Genomic DNA, 6,726 nt, shown 5'->3' on the forward strand with positions numbered 1-6,726 from the left:
AAGTTCAGCTTGGTTGGACAATGTTATCTTTTTCTGCGTTGTGTTTTGTTTTGTGTGATTTTGCACTGTTTGCTGCGTGGAGTCCTTGACGTGTGCTTCAGCTGTGGAGGAATGCAGTGAGAGTGGCTGTCTAGCTCTCTCTTTACTGGAGCTGCTGGCTCTCAATGTGATGTTCGTATTTCATCTCCAGTGTTCTGGTGCTCGTTGAGGTAAGAACATCTCAGGCTGAAAGGTTAAAGGTCATTACATGACACACCAGAGGCTAGCACCTCACATTAAACTCCAGAAAAAACACTCATTGATTTTGAGCATTTCATTGATTTACAGTAATATTGCCTCATTTAGCGGAAGCTTTTATGTTAGAGAGACTTACAAAATAAGATTAAAGTGCATCAAAGAGCCAACAGTCACTGTAGTAACACATTGCCAGATTTATTCGACTGCTAGATTTGTTTCTATTTCTAAAAGTACATTTAAAGTGTATTTTATAGAAATTTATGTGCTTTTTTTTTTTTATAATTGTATTTTTTATTGTGTTCTACTATATTTCTAATGTATAATCTTTGCCATGAAAATAGCCTGTGAAAGCTGGTGTGGCAATAAACTTAAATTAAACTGATTTTTTTTTTCTTTTTCTATTGCTATATATTGAATATCATTCCAATACTAGACATAATTTGAATCAAGAAGGACTGACTTAAGTGTGGAATAATTAAGATTTGTTTTAAGGAGTCTCCTGCTGAAAATTTAGCTTTGCCACCACAGGAATAAATTTTATAAATTTCAAAATAGAAAGCAGTTATTTTAATTTGTAGTTATATTTCACAGTATTACTCTTTTTCTGTAATTTTTGAACAAATAATTGCAGCCTTGATGAGCATAAAAGACTAAAAAAAAAAAAAAAAAAACTCTTTAAAAAAAAAAAAATCCTAATTGTCTTATTTTTTTTTTTCCTTAATCCAGGCTTTTAACTGCCTGTGTGTGTGTGTGATATATATATATATCTATATATATATATATATATATATATATATATATATATATATATATATATATATATATATATATATAAACACTGTATTTAATGCTATAAGAATATTAAACCAGTATAATTTAAATCTCTCTCATGCAATTTAATAATAATAATGTTTTTTGTGTGTGGAGAGTATATAATCAGTCTGCTTTCTCCTGTGTAATAGCCTGTTGCAGCTGGGTCTGGTATCCCAGAAATTAAAAGTTACCTGAACGGAGTAAAGATTCCAGGCATTGTGCGGCTGCGGACCTTCATATGTAAGGTCACAGGAGTCCTGTTCGCTGTTGCTGGAGGTAATGATGAGGATGAGGAAGAAGATTAGAATACTTTCTGGCTCTGTGCTGTTTTATAATATTAATATCGATGGCCACTTTTTGATTCAGATTTTGAAGAAATGTGTGTAAGCTGGCCTGATTCTGGTAATGAATTACATCCAGCCAGATGACAGTGAAATGCCTTTAAGTTGTTCTATGCTGATTCGGTGTTGTTTTTGTTTCAGGATTGTTTGTGGGTAAAGAGGGACCAATGGATTCACAGTGGAGCGATTGTAGGAGCAGGGCCGTCCTCACGTATTCAACCCGAACCGAGTAATAAACAAAGTACTGATCTGACTAATCTTTAACTGTTCTGCTGTTTAAAATGGTTGAGGTTGACAGTACTGCCGATGGTTAATGATTATGTGTTCTGAATGTAACCAGGTGATTCATTTTTATGCATCATCTTTTTTTTTTTTTGTCACAGTCATACTAAAGGTCTAGTGAACACATGCTTGTTTCTCTGATTAGTTTCAGAGCATCACCTTCAAGAAGATCCGCTTTCACTTTCCCTATTTCCGCAGTGACAGGTGAGCACCACATCACAACCACTAAATCTTTCAGTACATTGCACAAAATTAATGTGAAACATTACTGGCATTCAAATTGTCTACTGTGTTTGTAATTTGCTTATTTTTCTTATTTTTAATAATGTTTCTTATATTAAAACAATTTTGCAGTGATACCAGGATATGTATTAATCAAGTTAATAGGGTCAGTTTTTGATTTATGTTCAGGACAAGAGGGATTTTTGTGTCGGCGGGTGCGGCGGCTGGAGTTGCGGCTGCCTTTGGGGCACCTATAGGGGGCACCCTCTTCAGTCTGGAGGAGGGGTCCGTCCTTCTGGAACCAGGCCCTCACATGGAAAGTGGTATGTGGATATATTATGTAGGGTTTTGGTCATGTAATTTGGTGTGTGCTGAGAAAATTCAGTTTATAATTCTCTCTCTGTCTCTCTTCTGTCTGTCTTAAAAGTTGTTCTGCTCCATGTCTGCCCACTTTTTACACTCAACTTCTTTCGTTCTGGGATCAACTTCAATAAATGGGATCATTCCAGCTGCCTGGCCTGCTCAACTTTGGAGAGTTTAAGGTAAAAAAGCTACAGAAAATAACATTTAAGTCCCTTAATTATATGCATTCACATTGTGTTGTAGGGGTGTAGCGGTACATGTATTCGTACCGAACCGTGACTTCTGTGTACCGTTACACCCCTGTTGTGTTGATATGTAAATATCATAGTGTAAATATTTAAATGCTTTATTTAATACTTTTTACAGTGAATGATTCATTATCAATTCATGGTATTCTAAAATAATTATAATAAGAATCGTAATCATGACATCAAATTGTATGAAAAATCTTGTTTGAAGCTTTTTTTTTCATCTGATGTCAACTAGGGCAGAACCAAAAAAAAAAACAACTTAACCAATGCCAGAATTCTATTTAATCATCATTGTTTTAGCCTGCTTTTGTAGCTAATGCAACCTTTAAAAATTAGTTAAAGGCAGGAATTTAAGGTTAATTAATGTGATGCATGTTACAGCAGTAATGACAATTAATGAAAGCTATTGATATAAATGAACGTGATCTTGAGGATGAACTTGAGCTTCAGCCTCCGCCTCGCTCACTTTGCTACTGCGATTTTTGTGTTGACTTATAAGTAATCCAGAAATTATTGGAAAAACAGATCAGTTAGGTGTGTGGTGCTTAGTTAACTTATTTGTTTGTCTTTGCTTTCTGCAGTGTGTAGATGGAGATAAGACGTGTCACTTGTGGACGGCAGTAGATTTGGCGTTTTTTGTGTTAATGGGGATGGCAGGAGGTTTGCTCGGCGCTCTCTCTTCAACTGTATCAACAAACGTCTTCGCAAAATACCGCATGAGAAATGTTCAAGCCCCAAAGCAAGATTCATCAGGTACCCGAGAGAGAACTCAGTTATATGGATTTAATACTGAATAAAACTACTCAACAGAACTGGAGAATTTCAGCGGTCAGATAGCAGGAGAGTAGCTGTCTGACGCTGTATTTGTTTGACTGGCAGGGTGCTGGAGAGTCTGCTGGTGTGTATGGTGACCACACAACTGTGATCTTTGTGGCATCTGTGACTCTGGGGGAGTGTCGAGATTTAGTCTCCCCCAATAACAGACACAGTCAGCACAGGTCAGTCTCAGACTAGCTTCCTTTCTCTTCTTTAACTTCATTCTTTCTCTCTCTCTAACACTACACTAATCTATATTTTTCTGAGTTTATCTCTTTTGCTGGGCTATTTTATATCATGATTTCAACTAATAGTGCTGATGGTCAGGAGTTTGACTATGTGAGACTACAGATACATTTCTGGTCCACTTTGTCTCTCAATATGGCCAAGAACAGCTTACTTGTAAAGGCCATTTGACTTACATATACAATGACCAATCACAGTTCTTTTTACGTGTCATTTTCGGGTGGGTAAAATCTGACAAACAATCAGACAGCAATGATGCTGATCACAAACCTTAAGTACATTAAGTACAGCTGAGGACCTCACTGTAAGTAATTATGATTTGCTTAGCTGAAATGGCAGCAAGCTGTTCAGCTGCTGGTATATAGCATATACGTGTGTGTGTGTGTTTATGTTTATATATATATATATATATACCTGTTATATATAGATATATATATATATACATATATATATATATATATATATATATATATATATATATAGGATATGTGTATATGTATTGCAGGGTGCGATTTGGCCGGGGGGATTGGGGGGGATTTCCCCCCCTCTGGTCTATGCATCCCTGCCTCTGCGGAATTACTATCCCCGGTGGGGATAAAAACATAATGCAATCCCGATCTGAATCAAATGATTCGCGATACATGCTCTGATGTCCCGATCTGAATCAAATGATTCGCGATACATGCTCTGACGTCCAGATCTGAATCAAATGATTCGTGATACGCGATCCGATTGAAGCGCTTCGAAACAGTGAATCATTTTGCGACGCAATATGGTTTAACTGATTCGTAGTTTCAAAAAGCTCCGTTGTGTTCTTTGCTCGTTTTCTCTATGCAATTTGTTGTTTGAATAACCGTGGACATTAAATCATTACAATTAATAGGCCTAACGTAGGCTTACAATGTTTTTATTTAACTGAGATCAAACTAAATACAGTTTCTGTGTCGTATTAAAAACATTTCATAAAAAATTTCAAAAGCATCCCCCCCCTCTGTTTTTTTTCACAAATCGCACCCTGTGTATATGTGTGTGTGTATATATATATATATATATATATTATGTTAATATATATACATATATTAGCAATATGACACGAGATATGGCTGTTGAATGACATTTTGAAGTTGTCTGCAAATGCCGCCGCGCGTACCGCCGCCGCAGGGCCGCGGCGTTAACTGCAAATCAGTCGCGTGTTAAAATCATTCGCGAAACTACCGCCAGGTGGCGCAAAGGGACGGATTGCGAACTGAATGTAATTGTAGAATGAAAGGAAGACGTAAAACAACAATAACATTATAATATACACCTTATAACATCCTTAAAAGCCACTAAAAATAGGATAGTCTTAGGCTACAGTCTACTCAAAAAATCTATCAAAAATAAAAATAAAAACCTTTACAACAAAGGCTCTTATGCATGCTATTGTTTTTAAACAGTCATTATATATATATATATATATTGCTATTTATATAACGGATTAAAATGTTTTCATTTCGGTTTCATTCCTTGGTTTTAAAAATAATAATAATAATAATAATCTTCAGGTTCCATTTGCAGAGCAAAATGAGAGCGGTCCAGCATTTACAAATAATTCTTATTAACTCTGTTATTATTGTTGATTTTTCTAACTGCTAACACTTTGCATTTTTTAAATTATGCCTTTACTGTGTGTGACCAATAATTGTGAATTGTGACTTTGATCGCGCTGGTGCCTCACGCGCACATATTCATTGGAAACAGCAGTCGTTCACGAGCAGTCGGCACGAGCAGCGGGCCACTTTGGCATAATTTTGCTAATTATGATTTTTTTTTTTTTTTCGTCGATACTGAAACACGTGTGAAATCCAAAGCCTATTTTACCTAATGAATAAGAGTTTAGCTTCAAATGGGCAACATTTTGGATTTGTCCCGAATGGGAGAGATAAGCCCAACCTTACATAATGTATCGCTTTAAATTATTTTTAATTATTATTATTTTTGTTGTTGTTTATAAGCCTATATTATTATATAGCCTGCTGCAATTATATTTATCCATTAGAATTATATATTTGTAATTCTTGTTCTGTTCTGATAAATTTGTTAAATTTAAAGGATTTGTTGTAAAGTGAAGGGAACTAAAAATGTCCTGTTGGTACATTAGCCTACAGCATTATTAGGCCTGCCGTTATTATTTCTGAATGTAATAAAGATGCAACTCTCACAAATGTAATTTATTTTTTAGCGGGTTTTCGTGTATGTTTTTTATCCAGCTTTATTTTTCCATTGCATCTAAAAATGACTTTGTACATCACATTCACTTCGTGAACAAACAAATATAACTTCAGATCTGCCTCCTGCGATGCTCAGCTGTGGACGATTTCAAAATGTTTGATATAAAGGTTGCTGTCACATTTTATACAGGAATTGTTCATTTAAAAAAAAAATCAAATTATATTGTTAGTTTTATGCTAACATGCACTCAAGTCTTCGGATACTATACAAGATACAAGTTTCATTTAGGCTAGCATGCACTGTGACATTTTACCGTTTCAACTTATAAACTCCTTGAGATTTTAAAGTCAGTTTAATAGTATTGAAATTCAAGTTGAATCTCGAAAAAAATTTTTTTTAATTAAATTATTTCTATGAATTAATAAGTTAGCATGACTTTTGCATCATAGCATTTTTTACGAGCTGTATTCGTTTTTCTGAAACCAAGCACCCACTTTTTTCTTTATAAATCTATGAATCGCTCGCATATCTCCTACAACCTACAAATAAGGGCTAATAGAGGTTCTTTCTTTAATTATTTATTTATAATGTTTATTCTTGAAGAAAATAAGTATTTATTCTTTAATAAAATAAGGGATCCAAATATTTGTAATGTACAATAATATAGGCCTATATCTGCCTGCAGTTAAAAAGTTGAGAGTGTAGGCTTCTGGTGTTTGGATTTGTACTACAATATAATGAGCTCCAAGTTTAAGGATAGCCTACACTAGTTGTATTTTTTTTTTTTTTCCTTTTTTTTTTTACTCTATATTTAACAGCATTAACTGTTAAATACGTCTTCTTTCAGGCAGACTGAATGTTTTCCTGCCTTGCTAAATGTTGGGTCAGTTTACGCGAGTCCCGCGCGCTGTGAAGCGGGAGCAGCTTACGGAGGATTCCTCTTG

At 35.0% G+C, this 6,726-nt stretch overlaps 1 long non-coding RNA gene across 1 annotated transcript; it reads left to right on the forward strand.

The window, feature by feature from the left end:
• Window positions 1-94: 94 nt before the first annotated feature.
• LOC122143024 lies at window positions 95-1,872 on the forward strand. The gene is made up of 3 exons (XR_006158923.1): window positions 95-209; window positions 1,200-1,326; window positions 1,533-1,872. It is a non-coding gene; the product is annotated as an uncharacterized LOC122143024 (long non-coding RNA).
• The last annotated feature ends 4,854 nt before the right edge of the window (window positions 1,873-6,726 follow it).

Source organism: Cyprinus carpio, unplaced genomic scaffold (genome assembly GCF_018340385.1).
Source record: "Cyprinus carpio isolate SPL01 unplaced genomic scaffold, ASM1834038v1 S000000590, whole genome shotgun sequence".
Taxonomy (NCBI): Eukaryota; Metazoa; Chordata; class Actinopteri; order Cypriniformes; family Cyprinidae; genus Cyprinus; species Cyprinus carpio.